The sequence below is a fragment of the Electrona antarctica genome (genome assembly GCF_951216825.1).
Source record: "Electrona antarctica genome assembly, chromosome: 1".
Lineage (NCBI taxonomy): Eukaryota > Metazoa > Chordata > Actinopteri > Myctophiformes > Myctophidae > Electrona > Electrona antarctica.
Genome location: NC_136806.1, coordinates 33,420,697 through 33,442,409, shown reverse-complemented (window position 1 = coordinate 33,442,409; position 21,713 = coordinate 33,420,697).

The following is a 21,713-nucleotide window of genomic DNA, read 5'->3' as shown; positions in this document are numbered from 1 at the left end:
GCACGCACGCACGCACGCACGCACGCACGCACGCACGCACACACACACACACACACACACACACACACACACACACACACACACACACACCAACTCTCTCTCTCTTGTGGTAGCTCAGCTTCACCAGGTATAAGCTCCTGTGGTTCCACGTCAGGCAGAGATGATGAATGAGCGCTCTGCGTCTTTTACAGGCTGATAAAGCGTCCGTCTGGAACTCTGATAGAAAGGTTATTGTTGGAACGCCGTAACCTTTTATTTCCTCCGCGGTAAAAGCAGAAATCAATTAAAAAACCAAGGTGGGATCCCTGCACGTCACTTTGAGTGCGGCTAATCACATTTCACTCAGCCACACACTGTCATGCAGCTGTTCCTTTTTATCCTGACTGCAGTTTGTCTATTTACTCTAATACATTTCATTATATGCTCTGCCTTAATTTCTTTCTCTACTGTATCTTATACAGTCTCTCTCTCTCTCTCTCTCTCTCTCTCTCTCTCTCTCTCTCTCTCTCTCTCTCTCTCTCTCTCTCTCTCTCTCTCTCTCTCTGTACTGCTCTGTCCTCTAGATATTCCTTCATCGCATCTCTTCTTTCTGTGCCCGTTCATTATTTAGTGAACTTGAACAAACTTACGAATGTGCCAAGCTGACGCACTTCCTGACCTTGTTTTTCCCTTCCCTGGTTTATAAATTTGTTTCCTCGCTGGCACAATTCTGCTCTCCCTAGTTTTCCGTCCATCTCCATTGAGTGCCTCTTCTCTCTCTCTCTCTCTCTCTCTCTCTCTCTCTCTCTCTCTCTCTCTCTCTCTCTCTCTCTCTCTCTCTCTCTCTCTCTCTCTCTCTCTCTCTCTCTCTCTCTCTCTCTCTCTCTCTCTCTCTCTCTCTCTCTCTCTCTCTCTCTCTCCTCCCTCCCTCCCTCCCTCCCTCCCTCCCTCCCTCCCTCTCTCTCTCTCTCTCTCTCTCTCTCTCTCTCTCTCTCAATCAAACTGGTGATCTAACCGATATATCATACAGTAGGCCTGCATACTGTATGACATCAGGGAACTGGGCAGACAGATACAGAGATCTCCATATAATATAATAGGAGTTGGGTATGGGTAAAAAGAGGACAGACAGACAGACAGACAGACAGACAGACAGACAGACAGACAGACAGACAGACAGACAGACAGACAGACAGACAGACAGACACAACAGGTATAGCACACCGACAACGGGTACAACTGGGTGGGGCATGCATTCAATGTTCTCGACATTGTTTCCGAGTAGGCCAGTGTGTGCCCAATGTAGAGGCCAGTTATATATGCTAGCAGCCATTCTACATAGCAGCCAACAACAACAGGGGGTGCATACATCTGTTAGACATACTAACAGTCCAACAGGCATTAGTTTGACAACACCGTCGCTCGCTACATGCTAACCCGTGGCAGGTTAAAACGAACCCGTGGCTTCCTGTGAGGTACTGTAGGTTTATGGTTGGGTTTTGGGTAGGGTGTCGGACTCATGACTGACCCGGACTCATGGGCGGCTGTGGCTCAGGAGGTAGAGCAGGTCGTCCAATGATCCCTGGGTGGGCGGTTCGAATACCGGCTCCTCCCGTCGACATGTCGAAGTGTCCTTGGGCAAGACACTGAATCCTACATTGCCCCCAATGAGTTGGTTGGTGTGAGCTTGCCACCATTGGTGTGTGAATGTGGGAAGGGGAACTTCACCTCCCAATGTATGAATGAATGAACCATTGTAAAGCGCTTTGAGCACTTGGAAAAGCGATTCATTACTGTTAGAATGTCGGACGAAACACAACAGACGTCGAGTGCTGCTCAGAAATTGCAGAAAAGTAGCTCAGACAAAGCATGGCCGGCTATTTCTCTTCATCATAGAGTTTGTTGCCCAATTTACAACCCTATTGAGATGATCTGCCATCACCAGAGACAACTGAACAGGAGCAGATGTCACAGGAAGAAAGAAACGACAAACCTGCCGGGCTATCAAGAACTGTGATTCTTTGATCTACCTGAACGTTCACACGCTTCTCAATTATCCTGATGATGTGATGACATGACAATGGCTGCTGCCTTTTGTGTCGATATTATGATTTAATTGCATTTCTATGCGGTCTCTATGGACGTTCCTATAGGCTTTGTGTAGCATTGTGGTTTATAAGAAAGTCAGTGCATTCATTAGGTAATTTCAGAGTTATGAGCTTCTGCAAATGCATTGTGAAAACATTACAGCAATGTGCAGCAATGTAACTATGATGATGTAACATCATAGTTACATCATCTCATTCCGGCCAATCAGAATTTGCGTCACCTTCGTCTTCAATGTTTGTGTTTTACGCAATGTTTGTGTTTACACAAACACTCACAATAAGGGCCTTTCTCGGCCCCACCCTTCTCCCATTGTTTATATTGTGTTTTGTTTCCAAGATGGCCACTGCACCAGGATGGGGTGGGGTGGAGGTGAGCGGGTGGGGTCGACATATGCCCTTACTGGGCTGCATTCACAAATTCAAGACACCTCTTGCATTTGTCTTGTGTCTGTGTTTAATGGCCGCTTCAATGCATTTCCAATGGAAGCCCATATGGTTTGACCAAACATTTTGTTGTCATAACCCGGCCCGTTGGGCCATGACAAATGGAGGAGGACGCAGTAGCAGTGTTCAAATAACAATAATTTATTCACAAAAAGGGTAACTAATAATATAAAGATCAAAGAATGCTTACAGAATGTATGAGATGTGGGAGACAGTGAGATCAGTGGTGTCAGTGTGGATGTGTGGATAGTATGGTGAATGGGTGTTGTAGTGTGCAAATCAAACAGGTAAGGAAAACAAACAGAAGGGTGCTGTCATCTGGAGAGGGGGCCGATAATGGCTGGCAAGCCCTCTTTTATAGAGGTTCCAGGAGCACTGGCCAGATGCTCCTAATACACCTAATGAGGAGTCTGCAAGTGGGCCGACGCCCCCACATGATCTGTGGGAGCAACACACACACAGGGCAGTACACCATATACACAGCATAGGCCCTGTAGACCAGGCCAAGGGGCCGTGACAGATGGGGGGAGGGAGGGCAGAACACATCCATCAAAGCTGTGTTCAGATACAAGTCAGGTGTCAGACACAAGGCAAGTGTCTTGAATGCAGCCCAGTAAGGGCACATGTCGACCCCGCCCGCTCACCTCCGCCCCACCCCCTCCTGGTGCTGTGGCCATCTTGGAAACTAAACACAATATAAACAATTATTGTCCAGTCATTGTCAATGGCATTTCTTACATTCAATTTGTTTTACACACACCAAAAGCTAGACTTAGGAGCCCCTCAAAAAGTAAGTGAAGTATTTTGTTAAAAGCAAATAGTGTTTCATATATGAACATGCATAGAGTATGTGTGGAATCTGGAAATCATAATTCTATCCATAATGTGTGCTACTGTGCTCATAGCATATGGTGATCTGTTTAGTTGGTCAGACTAGCTGGCTGGCTTAATTGGGGTCTGTCTTTGATATTCAAGGACCACCTGGGGACAGGGGTTGTTTTTACTGTGCCTTTTGTTTGAGTCCTGAGATCCTGATTCACACCTAGGGCCATCAAATGCTAAACATGGGTTCAAAGTGGCCACTCAACAAATGGTTGATCAATGCGTAAGCTGGGGTTGACTTCAGGGGAACAGTGAACACGCCTCTATTCTCACCTCTTGTCTGTGGAAATGTACTTAAACCGTTAGATTTCTATGTCAAATTGTCAGTCGATCCGAGGCCGTGAGGCTGGAGGAGCCTATGCCATGTCTTGCTATGCTGTGTACTTCGAAATAAACCAAGATCTCTGAGGAACATCTAATCTGCTGTCGTGCTGTCTCACAATTATCTCAATGCTCTCCCAGTGTTTTGGTTAAGTTTGTATGGTCTCGTGTCATAGGATACGACAGATGGTGCCGACTCGGTCGTGTTGATGCATTTTTTGCGTCAGGCGAAGGGAACGACAGATGGTGCGCGATCCCGACCTTCATGGTGTTTACGCCAGTTAGGAGAAGAACCAGTTGGCTTTTTTATTCAGTCTAATCAGCGAGTTTTTGTGAGAGACGACGACGACGGGTTCCAGCGGAACGAGGACGAGGATGTCGACGGACCACCGCGATGAGGAGTGTTGCGCAGCGGCGACGTGCGTCACTATCCAGCCGGTGCACGGGGTGGACAGAGGAGCGGTCGACGAGGGGCGGACAGCCTTCACGGGGGCCTTCGATCATCAACTCTACGCAGGGGACGGCGGGCGATGCAGCGCGGCGGGGGCACCAGCGTTCCAGGGGGAGAGGGGATCGCTCATCCCGACGGGGAGAGGCGACCACTCGACGCTTGGCGCGGCGGCGGTTTCCACTTTCCATGGCCGACTGGCGACACAAGCTGAGGGCCTTGCGGACCTGCGGGGTCTGTGATGAAGTTACGTTGCGGCCTTTTTCTCTTCGTATTCCCATCTCTGTTGTTTCAGAGCTGGGAGGGGGGGAGATGATGATGATGAGATGATTATGAGAGCTTTCAGCGAGAACAGCGGTGAGCATTTTCTCAACTTGATCTGCAGCTGAAGCGAACTTTGAGGTAACGGAATGCAGAATACAGAAGAATTTCCTTTGTCCATATATCGGAGGGGAGATGCACTTTCCTTCTCTCTGTTTTCAAAATTGTGCGTCATGTTTGTTTCAACATGAAAAAATAGGCCTCATGTTGGTATGTTTTGTCGTATAATTAGGTAAGTTGGTTCATAAGTAGCCTAATTGTGAATCAAATAGGTGTTTTCCTAGAGACGTGAAGAGAGTATTAATTAGTTAAATATTGCTTAAACTCTGGCCTGTTAATGTATTTGTTTATGGTCAGGATAGGTCTGGAGACTTATTTTGATTTTGTCCTGTGAAACTCCAAAGAGAGAGTTTCATGTGATTTGGTGTGTATGTTCTATATACCTTAGTGGAGCAGAGTTTTATTTAAAGCATTATAAACGTATAGATATGTTATGGCACGTCCTAAATTTCCTGAAAGCGGCAATGTCTTGTTTAAACGTCAGCTAATTGTAACTTACTAATCATTTTCCATTATTCATTGTTTAAGATACTTGTCAGGATAGTGCAATTGGCAGTCGTTTGGTGCCGACAGTGTTAAAGTCAGGATAGTGATTCAATTACAGGGTAATTAATTGGTAGTCGTGTAGTGCCGACAGTGTTAAAGAGGGTTTAATTTGACTCTGTGGTTCTCTAGGGCTTAAAATGTTGACGAGGTGACGGCAGTTTTCATGTTCATTGTTCTGTAACATTTTTAGCCATAAGAGTTTGAAATAACGCAAAGAGAATTCTGATCCGATCCATCCACTGATACGAAATTGTATTTGAACTAACTGTAATGGAAACCATTTATGAATTATCCACTGATACGAAATTGTATTTGTACTTACTGTAAATGATGTCAAGTTGTGTAATCTTGAATGTTTGTGTTTGAAAACCATGTTGGGGGAAAGCTGTTATTCAGGTGTCTTGAATGTATTGTTAAACTGAGGATCAAGGGGGGTGGTAACTGGTAAGAATTATGGTTCCATATTTTTTTATATGACATATATGTCATAAGGGGGGTTATGTGGAATCTGGAAATCATAATTCTATCCATAATGTGTGCTACTGTGCTCATAGCATATGGTGATCTGTTTAGTTGGTCAGACTAGCTGGCTGGCTTAATTGGGGTCTGTCTTTGATATTCAAGGACCACCTGGGGACAGGGGTTGTTTTTACTGTGCCTTTTGTTTGAGTCCTGAGATCCTGATTCACACCTAGGGCCATCAAATGCTAAACATGGGTTCAAAGTGGCCACTCAACAAATGGTTGATCAATGCGTAAGCTGGGGTTGACTTCAGGGGAACAGTGAACACGCCTCTATTCTCACCTCTTGTCTGTGGAAATGTACTTAAACCGTTAGATTTCTATGTCAAATTGTCAGTCGATCCGAGGCCGTGAGGCTGGAGGAGCCTATGCCATGTCTTGCTATGCTGTGTACTTCGAAATAAACCAAGATCTCTGAGGAACATCTAATCTGCTGTCGTGCTGTCTCACAATTATCTCAATGCTCTCCCAGTGTTTTGGTTAAGTTTGTATGGTCTCGTGTCATAGGATACGACATATGCATGCATGCATGCATGTACTGTATCTCTAATACATAGGTATAATTTAACTCCAACATACTTTGTCCACCACTGCTGATGAGCAGCTAGGTTGGTGTCTTGCAACTAAGGTTTAATCTGTAGTCAACATGTCAACATGAATGGATGAAGGTAATGCACATCGGAAAGCTATGGAAATGCAGACATTTACCATTCCTCAAAGTCGTCACGAGTGGCTTAGTTTAACCACATGAACCCCATATGGTATTCAAGTATATCTTTTCTGTTTTCTGTTATTGTGGGGAAGGCTTTAGCTGAAAATAGCCGATCGACCCCACGATACGGATGCTGGGTTTAGTGGTTAAACCAATCCATATAGCAACTGGACATCCATTATGTCTCTGACAGCACACTGCACATCGTTGTTGCATATTTTAACTTTCTTTAAATTTCTTTTTCTGTTTTCACGCACGCACGCACGCACGCACGCACGCACGTACACACACACACACACACACACACACACACACACACACACACACACACACACACACACACACACATCCGTTTGAATCCCACCTCAGCACAGAAGGAATAGACCTAATGAGTTGGGGTACAGAGCAGAAAAGATAGCTGTAAATGGGCGCTCAAAGTATAGAGACTAGAGCTATAGGGTTCAAAACAAAGGTATGTAATGTGAAATCACAAATGTGTCTTTATGGAGGAGAATATGGTAGTGAACCAACAACAGAGGTCACCGACACCAATTAATTATACAAATCATTGTGTGCATGCGTTGGTGGAGTAGACACGTACAATCCAAAGAATCATAAACAGCCGCCCGCACACCATCAGCGATGTTTCCGTTAAAGGTCATCTTATGGCATATATGCTGACAAATTAAACCATGTAGGTGTACGCACGCACGCACGCACGCACGCACGCACGCACGCACGCACACACACACCCACACACACTCCCTGACCTACTCGCGTCATAGCAGAGCATCCTATTTAAATGGGGATTCCTTGCTTGCATTTTGCCACTGCCTACTGTGTCTATGCTGCTGCTGCTTTAACACTCTGAAGTAAGGCCAGGTACCACACAAGCTGTAGCCTCGGTCCCAGGCTAACTTATCTGCGAAAAGAAAAGCCTGGTCACAACATAAGGCAGAGAAGCTATCGGTGGATGTATCGTCCGGAACATCCGTCAGATGTATTTTTTTTATTTTGGATCTACTTTTATGTACTGAGTGATTTGGAGTCCCTATTGGCCAGACCAGGCCGTATGGAAACCGCAAGATTGCCATGTTCGATCCCGGGCTCCCCCAGAGTTAAGGTGGTTGGCTGGTTGCGCACTGGACAAGTTTTTTGGAAAACCGATGGAGAAACGCCGCAAAAAATCAGAAAAATGCGCTCTGTGTGCAGGGACCTTTAGTGTTAGTGTCCTTGATCCTCTGAACCACTTAAATTGCTCCCGATGTGCAGGTTGGTGCCTTGCATGGTTTCCTCCGCCATCGGTGTATGAATGTGAAACGCCTTGTATAATGGCACTATATAAATGCACCATTTACCTACTGTAAAAGAAGATCGAATTCATCGCCAAACCAAAATAAATGTTGCTCTTTTTATATATTCAATACAAATATATTTATACGTTCATGAGTTCTCCTGACTGAACTACAGTATCCTACAGTATGTTTTCATGCTTACTGCTGTTGCTGCTATAATACCAGACACCCCCCCCCCCCCCCGCCCCAGCACCCAGGACTCAATGCAGGTCCATAAGGTCTGGTTTCTCTGCCTTGGACAGAGAACTGCGTGAAAGCACCGCTCCGTGACTGATGGGCTGTGTCTGTGGATTCATGCATTCAACTCAGACCTCAGACGGACCGAAGAATCTCAGATGCCGATTGTCTATTTTGCCTGTTAGACTGCAGACTTCCGAGACACATCCATCAAAACGGCGGTATCTAAAACAAGCGCATTTCTTATGAAACTGTGGCTGGATGGATTATGTAAATGTGTAGTAATAATAACGAAACGTATGAGATATTTACAGTACGGCAATAGCACAATGTGTGAAACAAAGGTTTCATTATCAAGAGGAAATTACAATTCCATACAAGAGATCATGAGTGTCATGAGTTTTATGAGCCAGTATGGCCTGTTCCTGCTTCAGTATAGCAAAGGGGTAGGCAACCTGTGGCTCTTATAGGCCCTCTCCCATGGCTCCCAGTTGCTACGGAAAATAAGTATGAAAAATAGGTTTTCTTTTTCTTTTCTTTTCTTTTCTTTCTTTTTTTTTTTTTACATTTAATCATAATTTATTATTGAATTTGTAGTAGGCATAAAGTTATTCTTTCATTTTGATATTGCAAAGCCTATACACCAGTTAAAAATAAGAATCAAATTGAATGAAGGGAAATAGAAGAATATAAAGAATGTATTCATGATAAGACATCTTTGTTTGTTTTCACCACCAAGCTGGCTTACTGGTACAGTATACTTGATATGCTTTGAGAAATTAGCAAACAATAAAATGTAATATTGAAAGACCAGAAAAATCACAATTACTTAAAGTTTGCTTTATTAAAGCAAACATATTTTGCGGCTCCAGATAGAATTGTAATATGTTTTTGGGCCAAAAATGGCTCTTCTGATAATAAAGGTTGCCTACCCCTGGTATAGCAGTAATATATATATATATATATATATATATATATAATATAAATATGCGTTCGTAGATCAGCTATTTTTATTGAAGAGATTTAGGGGAGGGGGAAGAAGAATGGCACCAATAGACCCTGGCGGCGATCCAGGTCAAGGAAGTAAAAACAGTTTAACACTAGAAACATTTTGGGATTTTGAACTGAATTAACTTAATTATAAATGTAGGCTACGACTCCTACTGTCACCTTTATTTAATTTTTAATCATATTCATTGTTTTTTTTGTTGCTCTCAAAAATGTTTTTGAAAACATTTGAGTGAGAAATAGACTATGCAGTACCAGAAAATGGATTCTAATTGATCAACTCACTTCCTTGTTTTCCGACTGTGCTGCAGGCGTGCTGGGCAGACGCCGGCCAGCGCGACACTTATGGAATACGAATTCCTTTTCATTATGGAATAATGAAAAGGAATAAGAGGTTTTCTTTTTCTTTTCTTTTCTTTTTTTACATTTATTCATCATTTATTATTGAATTTGTAGTAGGCATAAAGTTATTCTTTAATTTTGATATTGCAAAGCCTATACACCAGATACAAATAAGAATCAAATTGAATGAAGGGAAATAGAAGAATAGAATAATGTATTCATGATAAGACATCTTTGTTTGTTTTCACCACCAAGCTGGCTTACTGGTACAGTATACTTGATATGCTTTGAGAAATTAGCAAACAATAAAATGTAATATTGAAAGACCAGAAAAATCACAATTACTAGTTTGCTTTATTAAAGCAAACATATTTTGCGGCTCCAGATAGAATTGTAATATGTTTTTGGGCCAAAAATGGCTCTTCTGATAATAAAGGTTGCCTACCCCTGGTATAGCAGTAATATATATATATAAATATGCGTTCGTAGATCAGCTATTTTTATTGAAGAGATTTAGGGGAGGGGGAAGAAGAATGGCACCAATAGACCCTGACGGCGATCCAGGTCAACGAAGTAAAAACAGTTTAACACTAGAAACATTTTGGGATTTTGAACTGAATTAACTTAATTATAAATGTAGGCTACGACTCCTACTGTCACCTTTATTTAATTTTTAATCATATTCATTGTTTTTTTTGTTGCTCTCAAAAATGTTTTTGAAAACATTTGAGTGAGAAATAGACTATGCAGTACCAGAAAATGGATTCTAATTGATCAACTCACTTCCTTGTTTTCCGACTGTGCTGCAGGCGTGCTGGGCAGACGCCGGCCAGCGCGACACTTATGGAATACGAATTCCTTTTCATTATGGAATAATGAAAAGGAATAAGAGGTTTTCTTTTTCTTTTCTTTTCTTTTTTTACATTTATTCATCATTTATTATTGAATTTGTAGTAGGCATAAAGTTATTCTTTCATTTTGATATTGCAAAGCCTATACACCAGATACAAATAAGAATCAAATTGAATGAAGGGAAATAGAAGAATAGAATAATGTATTCATGATAAGACATCTTTGTTTGTTTTCACCACCAAGCTGGCTTACTGGTACAGTATACTTGATATGCTTTGAGAAATTAGCAAACAATAAAATGTAATATTGAAAGACCAGAAAAATCACAATTACTAGTTTGCTTTATTAAAGCAAACATATTTTGCGGCTCCAGATAGAATTGTAATATATAATATATATATATATATATATATATATATATATATATATATATATATATATGCGTTTGTAGATCAGCTATTTGTATTGAAGAGATTTAGGGGAGGGGGAAAGAAGAATGGCACCAATAGACCCTGGCGGCGATCCAGGTCAACGAAGTAAAAACTGTTTAACACTGGGATTTTGAACTGAATTAACCTAATTATAAATGTAGGCTATGACTCCTACTTCTCATTTGAGTGAGAAATAGACTATGCAGTACCAGAAAATGGATTCTAATTGATCAACTCACTTCCTTGTTTTCCGACTGTGCTGCAGGCGTGCTGGGCAGACGCCGGCCAGCGCGACACTTATGGAATACTTTCATTACCGTACGCACGGAAATACCTCGTTTTGTTGTGTTTTAGGTCCATTTATTAATTTATGTAACCGTGTAATAAGCGGGATAATGTATAGCTGAGTGGTCATTGTTTATATAAATCACCCTGTCTGTGGTTTATCTATCAACAATGACCACTCAGCCAAACATTATCCCATACTTATTTTTTACCAGCATGACAAAAATTCTCTCTTGAAATCTTTAATTTTGTTACGATTTTCGTATTGTGTTATTTCATGCTGAATTCAAAGATGTTTTTAGTTATTTAAAATCCTCCCCCTAGATAATGTTAGAGTCGTATACGTGTTATCAACCTGATGCTGGTTATCTCAGATTTTGGTTCTGCCCCGAGAAATAGCCCACAGGGCTTTATGCAAATTACCAGTTCCTCGCCACACTGGAGGACATGTTAAAACTGAGGTCACTTTCAAGGAAACTTCTACTACCACAATCGACCTTGAGCCACGTGAGAGTGAGACACCACCGAGTGAGCGAGTTGACGTCTCAAACGTTGCAAAGTTCTATTGAGCCGACTCAGGGCCATTCGACTGCCACTGCCACTCGAAGAGCTACTCAAAGAGCCAATCACAGCTCGTCCTTGCACAAGTGCACTGGCCAATCACATTGCAGCACGTCTTGCACAACCCGTGTATTCTTTCGAAGGACGCTCCCCGGCCGCCTCACTTCCTGTACTTTTATAGCTGTTCCTGGTACCTTCACTTCCTGGAACTATTTCTACTGTGCTCTTTCACAACAGCTCCCCCTATGAGCAATCCTCGTCAACGGAAAATGAATGAGGAAGGATTAAGAGCACTTAAACTTCATGACCACCTAAAAGAAAGCAACCCAGACACGCTCCATAACATAGCCCTCAATCACGGAGAAAACCTACAGGGATGCCCTCTTAGTCAGCTGGTCCAGGGACTATATACACAAACGCAAGCACAACCAGCAGACGGAAAACCCATTGGACTCAACCAGATTATAAGAAATCAAAAAGAAAGCTACCTGGCATACTGGAAAGAGACTACCCAAATCAAAATGGAATGCTATCTATCACTCAAAAGATAATTACATTGGCTGAATACCTGAACACGGTAAAAGACCCAAAACGTAGGAAAGCATTGACTAGGTACAGACTCAGTGAACACAGCCTTGCAATAGAGAAAGGCTGCCAGACAGACAGACCCCACTCCCAAGGGAAGACAGACTATGCACCCACTGCACACAAAATGTGGTGGACTTTCTAACCACCTGCCCACTATACCAAGACATCAGAGACACATACTTCCCACAGATTACACACCCAAAACGTGAGTTTGAAACTATGACCAATGACAAAAAAAAAAACATACCTTTTGCGAGAAATACAACAATGTGTAAACACGGCAGCAAGATTTGTGAACTGTTGTGACAAAAGAAGCCAATGATAGCCAATGGAATACAACCACCCTAATGACTATACTATCTGTACCAAGTAGACCGCTGGACCTTGCACATGTAAACAGAGCTGCTACCTTTAAACAGATCTTAAATCTGAGTTTTTCCTGTATACTATTTAAATAGTCCTGAGAAAGAAATGCTGCCAATTGTCCCAAAGTGACTGCAAAGAATTGCTGCTATTTGTTTGAAAAAAAGCTTTATACCCTGTTATAACATGTATATAACGGTGCAATGTGACATAGCTCTGTTTACAAAATGCTGTACCCCCTCCAACTGTATATACTTTCCCCATGTTCAACTGTTTTTATTGTATTGTACTTGCTTTGGCAATGTAAATGTTTGTTTTCTCATGCCAATAAAGCTCCTTTGAATTGAAAATTGAATTGATTAACTACACAAAACAAAACATATTTTCTGTACACTACATTTTGGGGTTTAATATTCAACCCTTGTTATCACCCAGTACATTATGTTTCATTTTCTTTCACTCATACTGTACCAGGACACAAAATACATTTCTTCACACATGTATGTGGCAGTAGAGTCACACACTCATATCAGCTCTTCAAGAACTCCAACGTACATAATCTTGGTCGGTTTGGTCCGTACCCAAGAGATCAACCAGAACCAGCAGCAAGTCACCTCGGCAAATCTAGCTCATGCCCACTAGATTATATAGTTTACTGAGTAGTTTACCAGTAGTTGAGTTTCCCCATTGTCCTATCCCTTTCCAAAAAGAGTAAACTATTTTAAACCTTTACTACATAATTTTACCCCTTTTTTCCTATAACAGCATTGATTGAAAAGCTATTCTTTGAGTTGTATTGGTTTGTGGTAGTAGGCGCACTGCACTGACTTCAGCTAGAGATTGAATAGAGTCAATAGACTATCCATGTGTTCCTTTGCTGACTCTGCTGCCTTGTTTGCACTGCAGTGAGATTCCCATTAGATTATACCGTGATTGAAGCAGAAGTATTGTTTAATAAAGTAAACATTAACATTATGCTGTCCTGTGTATTCCTATTAACACTTTGATTGCTGCAAGATCTCAACAGGCCTATTTGGATGTTGCTGCCGTTTAACATTGCACAAAGGCCTTGTTCGGGGGCCCACAGTAAAATGTTCTCTTATAGCGAGAATCACACGCCTACATCAAAAGAAAGCTGAACTTGTCCACTTCAATTAAAAAAATACATTTTGATTTTACCATGTTCCATTCTGGAGATATTGACCTTTTTGCAACACCTGCATTTGCCTGGAAGTGGTTATCTTGAACAGCGAGCAGAGTTATGGATGGTTTAAAGTCAGAGACATTGACAGGCAGATATAAAATTGAACCCAATAAATATCCTATACATCCTATACACCGAATGAAAGCCCTGAATGTGTACTTTTACGAGGAAAACAGTAAACATTGATCCCATCTACAGTTAGACAGTAATTGGTTATTGAATGCAGCTTGTGCCCACCAGATAACTTCAGAGAAGACATGGACGTGAACTCCTCAATATTCACAAAATAAGGCCTATAGCGACATATAAATACTATATACCGTATGAAACAGAAGACTCTCTGCTTTCATAAGGAAAAAAATTGTACTGTAATAATAAAAAAAATCACACCCCTGTGAAGTGAGCAGTGCAACTCTACTTCTCTACTTATTCACTACAGCTCGCTATATACGGACTGAGGCAGAAAGTCATGTAAACCTTTTATTTACAGTTTGGTCTGTAAACTTCTACTGTAATAATAAAAATCACACCCCTGTGAAGTGAGCGTTGCAACTGTTCTGTACTTATTCACTACAGCTCGCTATATACGGACTGAGACAGAAAGTCATGTAAACCTTTTATTTACAGTTTGGTCTGTAAACTTCTACTGTAATAATAAAAATCACACCCCTGTGAAGTGAGCGGTGCAACTGTTCTTTATAGTTGCGCGGTGCAACTGTAGATTTTTAGTTTACAGACCAAACTGTTTACAGACCAAACTGTAAATAAAAGGTTTACATGACTTTCTGTCTCAGTCCGTATATAGCGAGCTGTAGTGAATAAGTACAGAACAGTTGCAACGCTCACTTCACAGGGGTGTGATTTTTATTATTACAGTAGAAGTTTACAGACCAAACTGTAAATAAAAGGTTTACATGACTTTCTGCCTCAGTCCGTATATAGCGAGCTGTAGTGAATAAGTAGAGAAGTAGAGTTGCACTGCTCACTTCACAGGGGTGTGATTTTTTTATTATTACAGTACAATTTTTTTCCTTATGAAAGCAGAGAGTCTTCTGTTTCATACGGTATATAGTATTTATATGTCGCTATAGGCCTTATTTTGTGAATATTGAGTTCGGGTCCATGTCTTCTCTGCAGTTATATCTGGTGGGCGCAATGTGCATCCACCCAGTATCCAATTTATGACAAACTGTACATGGGATCAATGTTTACTCTTTTCCTCGTAAAAGTACACATTCAGGGCTTTCATTCGATGTATAGGATGTATAGCATATTTATTGTGTTTATTGTTATATCTGCCTGTCAATGTCTGACTATAAACCTTCATAACTATGCTTTCTTTTTGATGATGATTGCCGCCTCGCCTAATCTATCTCACTGCTTTCATTGTTTTGATCGCAGTAACATTGGGGGGGGGTCATGGGCACATTGGGCAGCAAAAGTCTTGATCCGTACGGCTATAAAAAGTCCCATTCCACCGTTCGGTTCAGAACTATAGTATAACGGTGAGACGCGTTGTCATCAGCTGATTTTGTTTTTCAAGCTAGTGTAGGGGAACATGCCTGGGCATGCTAGCCTGGCACGGCCAGACTCATAGCGAGGGTTCACTGATGTTTCCTCCGGGGAAGAATCTTCAGTGAATCCCCGCTATGAGGCTGGCCAAGCCAGGCTATGGGCATGCAGCTTGGGGGCGATGGAGGGGGAAAAAAGCGTCACCCGGCTGTGATGTCGACGAGAAGGAAAAAATGACTTCCACAGATGACAACACCACGGTTTAGGTCGCGGAAAAGTTCGTTATACATTACACCCGGGTCGATTACGTCCCCGACGCGTTCATTGCGGTCTTATCACTACAATTATAATGAATAAAAAAGCGTTACAATCACACGTCTGAGCGATCTCCGATTATGACGGCTCTGCATGGCGATACGTGATCCACCAACGGAACACTGTCTTGTCGTGGCGGCCCCTCGATACTGTGGTTAGTTCGTAGTATTGTAGGCTCGGGGATCGTTTGGTCGCTACAGTATGAAGAAGGAAACATGCATCTGTCCATGTGTGTTGCAGACGCAATGCAATGCCGATCGGATCCGGTGCATATGTTTTTTTCCGAGAGACAGAGCCAGCCAGGACAGAGCCCCCATCTCGCAAGGCCCTCCTCCTGCAGGAGAAACAGGAGGGGAGGGGGGAATCGAGTAGTATAGTGTTGTGTGAAAGCCAATAGGTGGAGGAAAGCCTGGTGAGGCGAGGTTAGGTGAAATTTGATTCTTTTCACAGTACACCGACTGGATCATTCCATGGGCGCGCATGGGCGCGTCCATTTTTACACTGGCTTAGTGGCTTCTGCACGGTTTTTTTGTTTTGTTTTTTTTTCTGATCACGTGAGCGGGACTAAGCAGCAATGATTGGGCGATGGTTCTTCATTGTCCGGGTGGGTAAAAAGATGAATGAAAGTATGCTATAAAAAAGTGATTGAAACGTATTGATACGTGATCCGCACCCGACGTTTGATTAATTGATAACGTATTGATACGCGATTCGCGTCGGCTGTGTTAATGTGTCGACCAACCCTTCTTTGAAAAGACAGTATGATGGGTTTATGCCGATTTATTACGTTTATTAAGAAACAAAAAGCTATTAATACAACCCAAACCCACACAAGGTCAAGGACATAATGGTTAGAACGCATCAGAGGAGACATTGGAATGACGTCCTCTCAGTTTGACACTGAAGTGCCAGAAAGCAGGGCTCTGTGTGAAGGAGATCACACTCAAGCGCTTTTCTTCTTTCATTTCTGCATCCAACCCATGCATTTACAGTATGCTTTCTCTCTGTCTCTCTCTCTCCCTCTCTCTCTCTCTCTCTCTCTCTCTCTCTCTCTCTCTCTCTCTCTCTCTCGAAACTTTCGAATGTGCCAAGCTGACGCACTTCCTGACCTTTCCCCCTGCAGCGATTCTGAATTTCTGTTTCCTCTCTGGCACAATTCTGCTCTCCCAAGCTTTCTGCCCATCTCCATTGAGTCCAAGACCTAGCATGCCTCGCCTCATCTCCTCCACCACTGTGTCAGTCTGCCTTTATCTCTCTCTCTCTCTCTCTCTCTCTCTCTCTCTCTCTCTCTCCCACTTTCCATCTCTTTTACTTCCACTATCTCTCTCTCTCTCTCTCTCTCTCTCCATTCTTGTCCATGTGAAGCAGTGTGTGTGTGTCTGTGTGTGTCTGTGTGTGTCTGTGTGTGTGTGTGTGTGTGTGTGTGTGTGTGTGTGTGTGTGTCTGTGCGTGCGTGCGTGCGTGCGTGCGTGCGTGCGTGCGTGCGTGCGTGCGTTAGGGCATTAAGCAACTAGTCGACTAGTTTACTAGTCGACTAGTAAATCCACTAGTCGACCTTGTTGGTACTAGTTGACTAGTTGATAAGAAAAATATATATATATATATAGTTTTTATTTTTTTCCCGATTTTGTAGGCCTCAAGATCAGGTAGATTATAGTTATAGTCACCATGTACACAGTTTTTCAATGTACATATTGAAAAACTGTATTGATAGTCTTAGTGTTACTTTTAGTAGCAAATTGTGATTTAAGCTCAGTCTTTGAACAATCCATTGAACTTTAGGCCTGCCTAGGCTAGTGTTTTTGTAGTTGTGTACTTTGCACAGTAGAGTCAACACAGGAGACAAATGTATTCCTATGATACAGTATATGATAATATCATGTCATTTTCACAGTTGTGTATACTTTACAGTAGAACTAGCTAAACACAGATACCACTTATCATTTAATGTCATGGAACTTAATGGCTCTGTATGCTTTGTGTGTGTATTTGATTTCAAAAACACACAAAGTTTGTCTGCTACAGCAAACAAACCAGTGAGGTGAGGTGAAAAAATAATTACATGTCTGTCTTGCAAGACAGACATTTCGTAATTCCCCACCCCCACCAAACATGCATCCACCAAAGAGAAAATGTTCAGTTAATTTGGCCTAGTATTATTGGGGAGGGGGAGGGGGGGGGGGGGGGGGGGGGTCAGCAAGGATGTGCTCACTGCTCACTGTCTGCAGACTGTGTTCTGAGCAGTGCTTGGGTATTCTGTCACTGTGTATTCTCTGTTTAGGGCCAGATAGCATTCTAGTTTACTCTGCTTTAGTGTTGCTTCTTTCCAATGTGTCAAATAGAAAAACCCACTGGACTAAAACAAATTGTAAGACAGCAAAGCTGGTGGCTCTTGCACAGAGTTCCAGGACCAGCTGGCTGAGGGGGCATCTCTCTAGAGTTTTTCTGTGTGTGAGTGCCATGTTATGGAGTGTATCTGTATCTAAAACAAAGGAATGTGTCCATTATGTAACTTCAATGTTGTCGCCTTCTTAAAATAATGGCCTAAGTGATTGTTTACATATACATTCAAGTGTGCACATGCTTGCAGGTCTATAGATAGGTATACCATGTCCTCAGCAGACCTTATATGAAAGGCTTGTAGCTTCAGTGTGTGTTGCGTAATGGCAGCGCATGCAGCTCCCACATTTTCCTCATCAGCTGAAAGGGCCCTTTGGGAGCAGACCACAGCACCCCTGCAGTGAGGAGGACACTTGAGAGAGGAGGACGAGGGGAACAAGATCAATGGGTGTCTGAGTGGTGCTTTCACAGTGCTATTTTCAACATGGAGAAGCAGCTCTGTTTATATGCACCCCCCGTCTGGAACAAAATGCCCAGAAAACTGCGGGTCCGCTACAGCATTGGTTCTCAAAGTGGCGTCCGGGAACCCCCAGGGGTCCGTGAGGGGGTTCCAGGGGGTCCCCAGATAAATGATGGATAATTAGGAAACAAATAGACCCTTAACCACCATAACTCTGAGTGTACAAATGCAACCATTCGGTTGCATTTGTGGTCCGTGATTTAATGCATGGGGTTCTCAAAAGGGGGTCCAGGGACCCCCATGGCCTTACTATCAGCTATTTTCAAGACGTTCTTTTAAAATGTCTGAATATGTTTGAAAATGTTAACGCCACAAATGGGGGATTTTGACACAAAATATTTTTTCAGATGGGGGTCCACGGCCAAATACTGTAATACACATTAATTTAGGGGTCCTTGACATGAAAAGGTTTGAGAACCACTGCACAACTCTCAGTTTAAATCAAAGCTATAAAATACCTTTCTGATCGGCGGTGCCTTTTACTGAGGGTTTTTGATTAGTTCCTTGGGTTTAATTAAGACACGCAAACCTGAATTTGATCAGTTTTGTATTTTAGGCATACACGAGAAACAGATTATAATTCAAGAATTTATTTTGTCAATATGCAAAATAACAGTCCCACCAACCTCCATCCCCTAATATTTTTCTCTGCTCTGGATCCCCAGACACATGTTTGAGTAAGGGAGCGTGGGAGGGTTAATACATTCCCCGCTAGCATTATTTAATTAAGTATCATTATATTGCCAGGATTTTCCCCCGTTAAACCCTTATTTTGAAGGGCCAAAAATCCGTGACCGGATGTTATGATGTCGTACTAGTGTTTTCGCAGATCCACTTCCTGTCTACCGATCAGTGCAGATAAAACATGATCGGGAGGATCACAGCGTTGGCTATTGGCCGTGGAATAAACCTTGTTTTGACCAGAAATGCCATCTGGGACAAGGAATTTGAGCTAAAGCGATTGAAAGAGATAGAACGCGCGTGGGTGTGCGCAGCGATCAAGATGGTGTGCTCCAGTGTTATTGACAACAAGCAACCCAATGTGTTAATGTGTTAGCCTCTCGACTCGATCAAAAGCACTATAAAAGACCAACACACGTAAATCGATGGGATTGGTGGTGGGCCAGATTAATCCATTTCACGTAGATGTACGTGGAAGATAAGAAAAGTCAACTAATAACACTTGTGTGTGTTAATCTGACGTTAATAGATTATGTTTTCTTCTTGGACATGTGTTTGTGGAACAGTGCAGGTTATTTAATAGCATTTTGACAGATCCGGTCAGCTTCGGGAGCGAAAGCCTTTCCGCGACGGAGCTCTGGATCGCTCCGGTCCACTTTCACCCCTGCTCCTCCCACCGAGTGGTTAAAGGGTAAGACCACTTTTTTAGAGGTTTGGGTTGTTTTCTTACCTTATTATGGGCAAACTATTCCATTCTATGCGTTATTTCGCTCCGTTGTGTTGTTTATTAGCAATTTAAGAAATAAAAAATAGGGTCCATTGACTTCCATTGTAACGGATTAACAGCTCTCAAAGTCACTCTTTTAGCACATAAATTAACGCAACAAAAGCTGTTTCTGACAGTTTATGACATCAGGAAAACTCATGCGGTTTTATTTTTAATAAAAAATGTCAACTTTGTCTTGTTTTGACTAATTTGTGTAGAAACAAGATCCGGTAGGTATGCCTACGCCGACCAAATCACTGCTGTAAAAAACGATCTGATTGGACCAAAACTGTACACCACTTCCTTATTGGAAACGACGGGGATGTAAACAAATGGATTTGATCTCGTCCGCTTGTCACTAAAAACATACACAATGTACGTGTTTGAGGGAGACACTTTCATTTCATTTCATTTCATTTTATTTCGCACATAGTGTAACACAATACAGTACAAATCATAATAGATAACAATTCATATCTTTCATAATTCATTTGTCTTTCATACAGTATCTGATACACCTATGACGAAAAGGAGCAGGAAGAAGAATAAATTCTTATAAATACCTGCCCCCTTTTCACTTAAAAGTTTAGTTTACTTTATTGATTGGCGCATACACATCTAAACAAAACAGAACAAAAAACAAACAAAACAAAAACAAAACAAAAGAGAAAAACAAAACAAGCAAGAAGTTGAGCAATGACACGTGCAACAAATTACAGCTCCAGCTCTAGTTAACCTATTCATCGTCTTCATATTGTCTAAATATTTGATTTTTGTAATTTCTTTTAAATTGGCAAATATTTGTACAACCCTTTAAATTGTCATCCAGAGAATTCCATATTCGGATTCCTGTTATTGAAGGACACATCAGTCTTTGAGTGGTCCGTGCAAACTTATGTTTGAAGTCAAATTTCCTCCTACTATCCCTACTTTCTGAACTAGGATCGAATAGCTGTTGTAGATGAACTGGTAATGTTTTGCTTTTTGCCCTAAACATAATTAATAAGGTTTGTAGCTTCACGATATGTTCAAATTTCAATACTCTCGATTTTATAAATAGACTATTTGTGTGATCTCTATAATGCACTTTGTGCATGATTCGTACTGCCCTCTTCTGTAATAAGTATAATGGTTTTGTGGTGGTCATGTACGTATTCCCCCACACTTCAGCACAATAACTAAGATATGGAGAAATTAATGAAAAATATAATATTCGCATTGCTTCCTTTTCTAGCACATGCTTCACTTTGTTTAAAATAAAAATGCTCTTTGAGATCTTTTTCTTAACATGTGCTATATGGGATTTCCATGTTAATTTGTCATCCATTATTACACCTAAGAACCGAAATTCTGATACTCTTGCGATGGCCACTCCATCTATGGATAATTCCACCTGGTCATCCTTTTTCCTATTTCCGAAAACCATAAACTTCGTTTTTTCCAAATTCAGCGAGAGCTTGTTTACATCAAACCATTTTTTGAGTTTTTTCATTTCATGTGTAATGGTCTCAGCTAACTTATTTAAATCATATCCAGAGCAATGAAAATTTGTGTCATCTGCAAACAAAACAAATTGTAATAATTTTGATACGTCACAAATGTCATTAATGTATAGATTAAATAATTTGGGTCCCAAAACAGAACCTTGAGGGACTCCACATTCAATTTTCATACACTCTGATGTGTTACCGGCCCACTGCACATATTGTTGTCTATTGTCTAAATAGCTTCTCATCCAATCCAGTACCATTCCTCTCACGCCGTATGTGTATAATTTAGAAATCAAAATTGAATGATTCAAGGTGTCGAAAGCTTTTTTTAAATCTATAAATACCCCTATTGTATATTTATTTTCATGTGTTGATGTTGATATTTCCTCCATTATATTCATTAAAGCTGTTGCTGTGGACCTATTTTGCCGAAAGCCATATTGGCATTCACTCAACAATTGATGCTTTTCAATAAAAGCATCAAACTTTTGTGCAAAGATCTTTTCAAGCACCTTAGAGAATTGTGAGAGCAATGACACTGGTCTGTAATTATTGAAGCTATGCTTATCTCCTGATTTAAA